General features: G+C 42.1%; 1 pseudogene; it reads left to right on the forward strand.

Annotated features, from left to right (window-relative positions):
• Nucleotides 1-12,513: 12,513 nt before the first annotated feature.
• On the forward strand, nt 12,514-13,120 carry LOC101137084 (double homeobox protein A-like; annotated as a pseudogene).
• Nucleotides 13,121-13,366: the final 246 nt, after the last annotated feature.

Genomic DNA, 13,366 nt, shown 5'->3' on the forward strand with positions numbered 1-13,366 from the left:
TTGGATAGCAAGGGTTAAAAGAATGTCTGGCACATTGGAGGTGCTTAATACGACAGCCTACAGCTGTGATTCTTACACTGGCTTCATCACACCACCTGGAGGGCTTGATAAACACAGATGGATAGGCCCTGCCCCTAAAGCTGCTGGTTCAGTAGGTCTGAAGGGGAACCAGTTTCGCAATTTCTAACAAGTTCCCAAGTGATCCTGATTGATGCTCCTGGCCCAGGGACCACATTTTGAGAATCATTGGTCTACAGACTGGAGTGGAAAACAGTAAAACAAGATTAACTATGAAAGCATAAGGAAAAACAGGATAATAGCACAGTATGATTTTTAGTTACAAATAATCTACATGTTAAGAAACCTAGAAGGAAACGTACAAGGGAGATTGTTTTATGGAATTGGAACTGTGGGTGAATTTGAGGGTATTCTATTTGCCAAATTTAATTGAAAGTAAAAGGTCATTTTCTATCAAACCACTCCTTTCTTCATATGCTATTGCTCCAGATGCAGCAGCTCTCCTGAGCTCTGACCTGTCTCACTTATGTAATACAATGAGGCTACTGGCTTTTAGACATAAACAGGTTGATTCAGATTGAAAACAGGAGGAAATTAAGCATGAGAGAGTCGATGAAAACCGTAGGTATAAATCAACAAGTGGGTAGGCATATGAAAGGCTGCTTATCCTCAGAGATTCTGCAGGGTGGATGTGTCCATAGTATTCACTGGGATAATTTGTTTACTTGTTTTATTATTTATGTCCTATTGCATTCTGAAAAGGTTTTAAAATGTTTTAAAAATGCATCCTGGCTTTATCAACCTCAAGTTGGTGAACTTTTGAATATTAAGTTTCCATGGCACAGGATGTGCAGTACTAAGAGTCACCATCATTGCCCTTAGCAGTGGAGCTGTGGGCCAGGCACTGTCCTTTGCCAAGAGGCAGCCATCTCCACTGAGCATGGATTGTATAAGGCCTGGCTCATGTCCAGTCCCAAGGGCCCTAGCATTTCAATGCAAACTTCCCCTCAGATTTCAAAAGGCTCTAACACCCAGTAACTGCAATCCAGTTGATGCTCAGTAAAGGTTTGCTGTTCTTAAAGGGTAGCTATCCCATTTGCTGAAGAAAGAGCTGATGCTTCAGAATTGGGGGCCCAAACAAAAGCAAACGATAATAACCATCATCATCACTAAAAACAACCTACATTGGTATTGGAAGTCATTACAAGAAAACAAGGAAGAGAGATATTTATTGTAGCTATGCTTGGAAAAGTGACAGATTGTCAACAATTTAATGCCCAGCATTAAGTCAATAGAATATTACATGGCCATTAAAAATTATGTCTGTGAAGACCAATGAATAATTATGTTATTAGCCGGCTGCGGTGGCTCATGTCTGTAATCCCAGCATGTTGGGAGGCTGAGGTGGGAGGATCACAAGGTCAGGAGATCGAGACCATCCTGACTAACATGGTGAGACCCTGTCTCTACTAAAAATACAAAAAATTAGCGGGGCATGGTGGTGGGCACCTATAGTCCCAGCTACTAGGGAGGCTGAGGTAGGAGAATCGCTTGAACCCAGGGGGCGGAGGTTGCAGTGAGCCGAGATTGTGCCACTGCACTCCAGCCTGGGTGACAGAGTGAGACTCCATCTCAAAAAATAATAATAACTATTATTATTATGGTATTATAACAAAAATATTTTCTAGGCTAAGTTTTTAACAAAGGCTACAGACTGCACCTAGAGCTTGATTACAGCTGTATTTTAAAAACATCCTACCCAGGAACACCTGGAAGAAAACATTGCAAAATGTAGGCATTAGTCATGTTTGCAGCTCTTTCAAATTTTGCTCATTTATCCAAAATTTTTGTTTAATAATTATGCATTAAATTGATAATAAAAATGAGCCTTTTTAAAGATCATGGTTTTAAAAATGTTATTTTCATGCTGATAACATTAACAGGAAATAGGAAGATAAGAAATCATTACTCTATAATAACCATTATGCTAAAATATCTACATGTTTAAAAAATAGAAATGCATTAACACTGATTGCTTCTTTTGGGACTCAGAGCAATTGGGAGAGGGGTAGGATCCTTCAGTTACCAAATTTATTCACTGTGGTTTGAGAATGAAATACAAAATATGAATGTATGAGTAGATTTGCAGCTCATATACACAGATTTCTCAAAGATGCACCTGAAATTTTGGGAATTAATCTTTATTTAAAATAAAATAAACAACAGCTTGTACTTTGGCTTACTGCTCCTGTTGAGTTGTTCTCAGGCTGTATCCTTGCCTCTCTGAACCACCCCGGTACTGGAGCCCGTGCTCCCACATGAGGTAGCATGAACAGGGGTTCATTGGTTTTCTCACCTGGAAGTGAACCCAGCCAAGGAGTATGACTCACTCCTCAGAGCCTCAGGAATAGTCATAATGGCTGTGAACCAGAATCTTGTCCCCTAGAAGCTCCACTCCTATAGCTGTTGGCTAATGTGTCTTTGTGCCCATCAGCTCTGTAACATACAAACTTCATGGGACCATGAGTGACCCCATATTTGGGGCTTAGGATAGGTACATGCAGAGAACAGAAAATATCATTGTTTTAAACATTTAAGCCAAAGTAGTGTTACATACTTCATCAGTCAAGGTTGATGGTGAATCTTCGGAGGGCCTTACTCAAAAACAAAAGTTTCATCCTGACCATTGAGGCCCTAGGAATTTTGCAAGCAGACTTAGGAAAATTGAACTCGTTCATGCTGTAAGGCCCACAGAGATGCGAAAACCTGCTCATGCCAGTCCACAAATAACTTCCTCTAATAGTTCCCGTTACCACACAGCAAGCTATTCACTGAAAATATTCAGGACAATGCAGAAATTCATTAATTAATTCATTCACCCATCAAATATTCCTTGAGTCCCTTCTGTGTGCAGACGCCAGGTGCTAGAAATAAAGTGGTGCTTAAAACACGGTAGCCGCCTTAAAGCAGTGCAAGATCTAGATTCAGAGACAGAAAAGGTAGTTTCAGTGGAGTGTCACAAGGCCTTCCATGAGGACAACATAAGAGTTAAGGAAGGACAGAGGGCTTGCTGGAGGACGTGGTGCTTCAACTGAGAGGGGAAGCCCAAACAGATTTTAACCTGACAAAAGAGAGTAAGAATGGGGAAGTAAAGAGGGGAAGAACTTTCTAGGAGGAAGAGCAGCACAGTCAAAGCCTGAGAAGAAAGCGAACATGATGGATGCTCAGCATTGCAGCATTGCAGCAAAGTAGAGTGCAAGAGCAGTGTCAAGAAATGACTCATAAAAGACTTGATAAGCTGTGTTGTCCTCGTAGCACATTTCAAAGCTTCCTGCCTCCCCTTCCTACTGGGGATGAGAAAGGGAGCTGATGTTGACAAAGCCCAGGACAAAATTGGGCCAGCATAATTGGTATGGAGCTTCCCCTGTAAATGCAATGAGCTTGAGAATTCCAGCCTGTTGGTGCATTCCCTTTGCTGGACTATTTGTGTTCCCTTCATTGGCCTCTTCCTTGGAATTTGCTGTTTTCTATCACTTTCTTATCAGAGCATCTGGTGTCTAAGGGGTGCTTAGAGCTGTCTTTTATTCCAGATGGGCCCTACCCTGTGGAGGCCAAGTGGCAACTGTACTGGAGCCCAAGGAAAAGGAGGCAACCTCCAGAGCCTTATATCTACCTGGTCTCTGCTTAGGATCTTTTGGCTGGTGGCAATGATCTCACATGATAAGCACAAATTTCTGTTCACTGGGTAACATATAAACCGGACACAGAAGAGGCAGCTAAGGGTGTCAACATACCAAAGGACAGGTTGTATGGAATTTGAATGTATAAAAGTTGAGGGGTTGCTTAGATCTTTCTTGGAGAGTGGGTATGACAATGATAACATATTAGGATCTGGCACAAAGTAGGTGCTCAGTAAATGCATTCTTTCTTTCCTGCCCTTCACAGCTAGCTGAGCTCTAAAGTTCACAAAAACTTAGCCAAATTAACAAGTCAGCTGTGACAATCAGTTACAAGACACAAAACGGGCCCTAAAGAGGATAACAGGTTGGAAATATTTTAGGGGAAAAAACAGATCATTGCACCCTAAACACACATTTAGGACCTACACTTTCTCAGGCATTGTACAAGGGATTGTGAACCAGGTGAGTAGTTTGCCCTTGGGAAGCTATCGGTCTTATGGTGAGCCAAGTCCACACAAAGGATATTATTATTTGACATCCATGCACATAAAGAGCCAAGAGATGGGATGACTTGAAGAGGCATCCTCTCTCTCCCAGCTGGGAAAGGTATGGAAGGCTTTGTGGAGGAGGGGACATTTGAGGAGGGAGAGGTAGGATTTGGATTCTAGGGCATAGTATCACTGGAATAGCTTCCAGGGCAAAGGGAATAGAATGAGTCAAGGCAGACAGGAAGGAAACATGGGGAAGAGCAAACAGTTCAGTTGTTACAGCACATGAGATATGCCAGATGTCAGAACCAGGGGAAGGCAGGTTGGCAAGTCCCACCGGGATTAGATGGCGGCAGGTCTACAGGGCCAGCCTTCATGCTTACTCCAGGAATCCATCCTGCTCTGGCTGGAGCACCCCAAGGACACTGTGGCAGGACTGGATGTAGTGGATGTACATGGCTGAAGATAAATGCTTGTGACCACCGGCTCTGCACATGTTTGCTGCATAACGATGGAGCACCAAGCCAGGCTTCTTCCTACCAACTGCATTGAAGGAGCAGTTGCACTATTCCCAGCTCTGATAACTGCCTGCCTGGCCCCTTTTCCCTTTATCACATTCCAGAAAACTGCTGTCGCACTCTCTAGGGTCAACCTGTCCCAGGCAATGTGGTCAAAAGACACAATCAAGACCCAGGACACAAAACTGCAAGCAGACCTGCAGAAGAGCACGCCTGGGATGATTAATTACAAGAGGCAGCTGCATCCCTGACCGCTGCTTGGCAGACTCGAGGTCACAGCTGTGCAAAAGTAGCACCCGCTTTGCTTCAAGAACTTCTTCATGCCCCTCAAGCAGCCTTTTACAAGAAGACAGCAGAGTACCTAAATATGTGCCTCCCTTGAACAAGCCACGTTCCATGTATTAATCTTGCCAAAGGACTTTTTATTCCAGCATGTTTCCACATCTCAATTTTTACTGCTCTTACGTCCTAACTAGCCTGTGGCCAACAGCTGTCATACTCATCCATTTAGATAACACTCAGGTATTTCCTCTTCTTCCTTAGCCTGGAACATTCCTGATTGATGGTCATTATATTTGCCCTCTTTCAATCCTCTTCACAGCTGTATTCCATATGGTAAGAGGAAGGCCCTCCTACGAGGGGTGGTGATCGACAATTAAAATTACAAGATATATTTCCAACTGAATGCCTTGTTAAACAGCTATAAGAAACCTCAAATAAAATGACATGCTGCTGATAAAAAACCATTGGACCCAAAGGGATGATCCCAGGGAGAAACATACATTCCTGGCTAACACGGTGAAACCCCATCTCTACTAAAAATACAGAAAGTTAGCCAGGCGTGGTGGCGGGCACCTGTAGTCCCAGCGACTTGGGAAGCTGAGGCAGGAGAATGGCGTGAACCCGGGAGGCAGAGCCTGCAGTTAGCCGAGATTGCACCACCGCACTCCAGCCTGGGCGACAGAGCAAGACTCCGTCTCAAAAAAAAACAAAAACAAAAACTAAACAAAACATTCCGTGACCAAATCTTCAACATAAGCAATAAGGAGGCACCTGCTTTAAAAATTACCTCATGAAATCCAACAGCAAGTGGCGCATTAAAGAAAGTCAGCATTATCATCATTGGCAGATTAAACTGTGCTCACAAAAGACTCAAAGATGATATAAAAAGGCCTTCACTGCTAAAGACGTTTTCACTTCAAAGTGCATTGTCTAAAAGATTAGAACATTTCTTTTTCATAGAAACAATGATGGTGAAGGTCCCAGGCTATTCAATAAAATTCTGTTAATCCACAATTATAATGAAGAACAATATTGCCAAGCCACACCACTTCCTATTCTCCAACACATTCTGCTCCCCCATCTGGGTGCCCTTTGCTTGTGTATACCTGTCAAATCATACCTAATTATGGAGACACGGAACAGGTACCTCCTCCTCCAGGAAGCCTTCCTTACAACCTCAGACAAAAGAAAGCCCTCTCCATTGCATGTTTCCGGAGTCCTCTCCTTTATCATTTTTTATAGCAGTTCTTACATTGTGTGTTATACAGGCATCTTATTTGTCCTCTTCAGCTGGGAGTTCCTTGTGGGAAGAGATTATATCTTAATAATCTTGGACATCCTACAGCCTCAATGATGATGTCTTAAGAAGGCTAGCTCTTTCGTAAAAGTGTTTAAATTGAAAAACAAGTGGCTGCTGTTAAACCAAACAGAATAATGAAGACTAAATGGAACTTTAAAAAAGTGACCGATCATGCCTGATCTATAGTTAGGTGCACAGGAAAGGCTAATTGTAAACTGAAAAACAACAAAGAATTTTTTTAACACAGCATTCCATTGTATGTTTATGCTATACTTTATTACATTAACCTTTAATTATTGAACACATCCAGCATTTTTTTCATTCATGAAGAATCCTGCAATGAACATAAATGTACTATCAATTCTGTGAATGAGTATTATTTTAGAAAAAATTATTGGAAGACATAAATGGGCATATGCACTGTTAAGAGTTTATGCAAATTGATACTTCTAAATGGAAATTCTTTTAAAGTTCCACCAATAGGTATAAGCTTTGCTGTTGTTTTCTGGTAGATTATTTGGCCCCGGTTAGGGACATTTTTTAAATCCACAATTTGTTAATAGTTTGCTCTTGAATGGGTGCTGAATCATATCTAGGGCTTTATCCAGGGCAGATAAAGCACCTGCTCTGGATGTTCTTCTCGGTTCAACCCTCAAATCCACACTGTCCACCTTTTCTAACCCGCTCTGTGTGAGAAGGGTGGCTTCTTTGCCCTCTGGCTATTGGTTGGGGTCAGCCAATGGGAAGGACCTTCAGGAAATCTAAAGGGGTATGGGTTGGGGAAGAGGGAGAAATTCAGCAAATACGCTTTCCCGGTATCCTCCTTAGTAACTCAGCAGTAGCTTCATTTCTCTACCAAAGACCACAGATTCTACTAGATGTTCCCACACCACCATTTCTGAAAACCATCCCTCTCCTTGCCTTTCAGGCCTTGGGGGTCAGGGGATGTGCAGGTGGCAGCTCCCTACTTTTCCTGGGCCTGGGATGCTTCACCATGTCTTATTGGGTTCCCTTAACCCAACAGCACCTCTGCAAAGGGTTCCTTTGTTAGACTCTCCCCATTCACCCTTCTGAAATTTCCATCTATTTTTTGACAAGATTAGACTAACATTGCAATTGGTACCAGGAGTAGCTCCAGGAGCAGAGTGGAAGCCCTTAACCATGAGCAACAACATAGACACAATTTCTAAAATGAGCAGGGGTGTCTTTTGTGGCAATGGAAGTATTTTGACCCTCAGCATCTATGACTAATTGAATTGTAGGGTCCCTAGGAATGAAATCGATGGGTAGACTTACTCAAGTGTACTTGACTCATGTGGAAAGAAACTTTCTGGTTCTGGTGAGCAGAATCCTAATACAACGAATCCTAATACATGGAATCACTGTAATGGGATTCCATGGCCTCTTGCCCACTTTCTAGACCTAGGCCAGTTCACAGAACCAGAGTAGGCTGGATTCTTTGAGGAAGAACTCTATAGTGCGACCACACGTATACAGTGTGCATCTACCTCCAGGCCTTCCTCAGAGGGCCCTGCATTTATTTCCAGGGTGACTATGCACTAAGGAAAAAGAAATATCCAGACTTTCCAAGGGCTATAAGAGTCATCTCTGAGCAGATGTCAAGCCCTAGAAATTGAATTAATTTCTCAGTGGGTCTGGTGGGACCCACCATGATTTATTTGTCCAGTTCCAGCATGTAGAAGGCCATCATCAAAGATCTGAGAAAGACAGGGGTGCTGGGTCTTACCATAGTGGCCATTTATTTAGCTTGTTGGGCCTGTACAAAACTCAGATAAGTCTGGAGAATAACTGTACATTATCACCTACTTAATCAGGTGAGGATGACAGCTGTAGCTTTGGTTCCAGATGTGGTAATTTACTGAGAAAATCAGTACAGCCACTGGCTACAGGTATGCAACTATTAACATAGCAAGTGCCATTTCTTCGATTTCTGTTGAAAAAGATAACCGGAAGAGATTTGTCTCCACATGTTTTCCCTTGAGACCATGATAACTCCCCTGCTTCTTTGTCATAATATAATGCACAGGGATCTTGATTATTTTGATATCCCATAGAACATCATGTGTGGGCACTCCCTCAGTGACAGTGTGCTCATCGTACATGGTAAGGAAAACTTCCCATCATGACCTCGGTAGCATCTGAGTCACCAGATCATAGAGGTGGGCACAGCACCTGTAGTTACATGGAAAAGATCTAAATGAGACTGACTCAAACAAGTACAGAAGGTACAAGTAAATGGCATGAGCACGTAGCGTTCTCCCCGTCAAGGTGCCTCTTCCTTATGCTTCACTACTTCTCCCTCTGCCCACACTGATGGCCTCATAGGGAATTCCTGCTCACCAGTCTCCAGTTTATGGAGGGGTTTTCAGGGTGTAAAATCCACTAGGAGTGGCCTTCAAAGAGTGGTGAAGGGAAATCCTCATTTGGGCAGACTTTGGGTAGTACAGTCAGATGGCTGCCTATTTCACCTGGAAGAGAAGAGCAGGAGTAAGGCTCAACATTATGTCATTGGCAGAGGTTAACAGGTAAGTGACTGGCTAGAAACTTGGAAAGACCAATATTGGAAAATTGGTGATAGGGAAGCCTGGGCTAGAGATGTGTGTGGGTGGGTCTCTCAGAATGAGCACAAAGACAATCATTTCTTACAAAAATGCCCACCAGAGGGCATCCACTCCAGTGCCAGCTCTCAGTAATGACTAAGTGTGGATGCCAGTTAGCCTCTTTCCCCAGCCACCCCAGTGCTTGCTCAGGCTCTTATCCCAAGTGGCCCTGAAGGCATGGCTGGGGTCAAGAAGCCTGGACTTTCCCCAGCGAGGCTTATTTGGTTCCTGACACCACTGAGTTCCCTATGAGCCAATGGCAAGTATGGCCCTAATCCCTGAGTATACCAAGCAGCCACATAGGACACATTGATTCCATTGCTCCTTTCATCATGGAGGGGGCAACAAATCTGGCCTCACCAGGATAAATGCCTATTCTGTTAATAGACCTACTTTTCTTGCCTATTGTGCTTCCACATGCATCATGATTGGTGCCTTATCGGCTGCCACGTTACCCCAAACAACATAGTCTCCAGCAAAGCAGTTGTTCTATAGCAAAAGAAGTATAGCCTTGGCTGGGCACGGTGGCTAACGCCTGTAATCCCAGCACTTTGGGAGGCTGAGGCGGGCGGATCACGAGGTCAGGAGATCAAGACCATCCTGGCTAACACGTGAAACCCTGTCTCTACTAAAAATCAAAAAAAGAAATTAGCCGGGTGTGGTGGCAGGCGCCTGTAGTCCCAGTACTTGGGAGGCTGAAGCAGGAGAATGGCATGAACCCGGGAGGCGGAGCTTGCGGTGAGCCCAGATCGCACCACTGAACTCCAGCCTGGGCGACAGAGTGAGACTCTGTCTAAAAAAAAAAAAAAAGTATAGCCTTGAGATTTACAATGTGCCCCATCACCTAGAAGCAACTGCCTTAATCAAATGGCAAAGGTTTGATTACAAGAACTGGGGGGAAACAACATTCTGCAAGGTTGGGGAGCTACCCTACAGGACGTAGTAGATGCCTTTAATTAGCAGCCAATATGCAGGGCCACTACAATAGCCAGAATGCATAAGTCTGGGAGGTAAAGTGTGGATGTGGGAGTTGTCTCTCTCCCTATTTTACCAAACAATTCACTGAAGAATTGCTTTCCCTTGTTATGACCTTGAGTTTGATGGGGTTGGAGTGTCTGGTGCCTAAGGTAAGAAAACTCCCGCTAGAGATCACAGCGATATATCAATAAAATTATAGCTTGACACTGAACCCCAACCACATTATTTCTCATACCACCAAACTAACAGGCGGAGGAGTCACTCTACTGACTGGGGTAATTAATCCCAATGGCTACAGGGAAACTGGGTTGCTGTCGTGCAATAGAAGCAAGTGAGACTGTCTGGTAGACAACAGTTCACCGTATTGGCGGAAAATTGCAGAAATCCAGTAAAGACAGGACCACCCAGAGCTTGGATCCTGTGGAAATGAAGGCTGGCATCATTTCACCAGGAAGGAAACTCATTCATCAGAGTTGCTGGCAGAAGGTAAGGGGAACAGGAAAAAGGTGAAAAATAGAGCTAGGATGATCAGCTTAGGCTTTTGACAAGTTACAGGAGCAAGTACTGTATTAGCTGCTGTGACTTACGTTCCAAAATCGTTTCCTGCCCTCCACCTTTTGGGCCTGAACTTACACTAAAAAAAAAAACAGGCGAGGTTTCACATGGTGATACTATTGAAGTCATATTAGCTCAGATAATTTCTTTAATTTTCTCTTCTTCATCTTCTTCTGTTTCTCCTCCTGGAACTTCTATTCTACTGACTGAGTCCTAGCTCTATTCTTGATTATCTTTATCTTTTTATTATTATGGCTCTATTGATTGTTTTTATCTTTTATCTCTATTAATCGCTTGATTAATTTATCTTTTCATTTGTAATTCTCATCTCTGACTTTTGGTTTTGCATTCCAAGAGAATAACATTAGTTGGTCTGATTTCTAAGACTTTTTCTGAAGTATCCATTGTGATATTTAGGCTATTTTTTCTTTTGGAAATTATGTGTTTTTCCAAGATCTGTTTTTTCTTAGCATTGACCTTTCCCATGGCTGTCTGCTCCTGTTTTATAAACATGATCTCTTTCCCAATCTCACTGCAAATATGAATTCAGTGTGTTTGAATTCCTGTTTTCTGGCACTCTGCTTGATTCACCTCTTCAAGCTGCTAATTTTTGTTCATTTTTCTGAAGAAAAGTTGAGATCAGTGGTTTGAGGAGTAACATATCATAGTCCCTTGGAAAATGTTTTTTCAAAATACATATACCCAGTTTCCCTTTTTTCCTTCCAGTGCCCTATTTCCCCACTCCCAATAAAAGTATAACAATCTCCAGTAAAAGGTGTCTAGATAAAGATATTAATAAAAAACATAATCTATCTACATAATTCTGATATGCTTCCTTCCTCCACATGGAGAATCAGCAGCCTAGTGTGCACAGCACACTTAAATGATGTGAACTCTGGGAACTCAGGCAATTATTTGATTAACACGTTGGTTTACTATGATAGTAGGTATGTAGGTGCTCTGTGTGTTGGCAGTGGTAGCTCATAAGATAAACTTCCTTCCAGAGACAGCAAGCCAGGAATGTTGTTGGAGTCTTAGAACAACCTGGTTATTCCCCAGTCTCTCTTTCTTTGTAGCATTAACTAAAAGGGCCACATATCTCAAATGCTGGAGCCCCAAGATGGTAGAGCACAATCAGTTGAGAATCCACAGTGACTGCTGATCCCTATGAATCATAAGCTTTTGCTGTGTTAAAACACCAAGACTATGAAATTCTTGTTTTAACACAGAATAACTTAGTGCATTCTGATTATTTTGTATCTTGAGTGTTGTTTTCCATATGATACATCAGAATTTTCCTATACCCTTAAGGACTTTACAAGAATGAGATTTTGAGTGGCTCCACAATATTTCATCGTAAGTTTATGTACCGTAAATTTACTGACCTAATCCTCTATTGTTGAACATTTAGTTGAAAACAGTTTTAGAAACTATAAACAATGTTGTAACAAACTCCATTGTGTTTGGCATTCGTTCATTGTCAAAATTTCACTAGTGCTACTCACATGATTAGAAATGATTACATACTGCTACAAACAACAAAATATTAGTGTACCATAGATTTAAGAACTATAATGTTTTTATTTGAAGATGACATGATTGTGTACATGGAAAATTCTTGAGAATCTACAAAACAAGTAAAATTAATACATTTATTTAACAAGATCAGACCATGTGAAATATGCATGCAAAAATCAATTGTATTTTATGTACTAGTGGCAAACAGTTGAAAATGGAATTAAATAAAAACAATTAAACAGAGAATACCATAAAAAACATAAAAATTTTAGGATTTAATTTGTAAATACATACAATATCTCTACATTGAAAATTATGAAACATAGCTGAGAGAAATAAAAAATAGCTAAATAAATAAAGAAACATACCATTTTCATGGATCAAATACTCAACATTTTTAATATGGCAGTTCTCTCCAAAGTGATATATAGATTCAACTAATCACAAGCATAATCTTACCTGGGTTGTTATAGAAATTGACAAGTTGATTCTAAAATTTATATGGTAATTCTTGCCTCCCTGACAGTAGCTCAGCCTCCAGGACTCTCTTCCAGCATGGCTGAAGACACCTCTTCACATAAGATGGTGACAACAAATCACAGGCGCAGTCTCACCAAATTCACAGATCAGTTGAAAATCCTCATCAATACCTTCAATCAAAAACCTTACCCAGGTTATGCTACCAAACAAAAACTTGCTTTAGAAATCAATACAGAAGAGTCCAGAATCCAGATTTTGTTTCAGAATCGAAGAGCTGGATTCCAGAAAAGACCAGAACCTGGGACTTTAGAATCAAGCCAGAGCCATGGGCAAGATCGACCTGACGCAGAGTTTCAAAGTAGAGAAGCCAGATGGTGTTGTACCACCTACAGCGCCTCTCAATTAAGCACTCTCATCAAGGCATTTATGAAAAACCCATACCCTGGGATTGATTCCAGAGAACAAGTTGCTGAAGAAATTGGTGTTCCAGAGTTAAGAGTCCAAATTTGGTTCCAAAATTGAAGATCTAGATTTCATCTCCAGAGAAACAGGGAACCTGTTGTGTCCTTAGAACAAGAAGACCAGGGGCAAGATTTCTGAGGGACATCAAGGTACAGAAGATACACAAAATGGCACCAACCTCACTAGCAATTCTCATTTCTCTGGAGCCAGAACATGGTGAACACAGTCAAGTTCAGTGTATTTGATATTATCAACTGGGGCCCCAAATCTCTCTCACAGTCTTCCTGGGAGTCTATCCTTCTGCTGAAACTGCAAGCTAAGCCCTCTGAAGATGGTAAAGGACACGGCCAGGTGCGGTGGCTCATGCTTGTAATCCCAGCACTTTGGGACACCAAGGCAGAAAGACTGCCTGAGCCCAGGAGTTCAAAACCAGCCTGGGCAGCATAGCAAGACCCTGTCTCTATTA

This window comes from Gorilla gorilla, chromosome 16, assembly GCF_029281585.2.
Source record: "Gorilla gorilla gorilla isolate KB3781 chromosome 16, NHGRI_mGorGor1-v2.1_pri, whole genome shotgun sequence".
Classification (NCBI taxonomy): domain Eukaryota; kingdom Metazoa; phylum Chordata; class Mammalia; order Primates; family Hominidae; genus Gorilla; species Gorilla gorilla.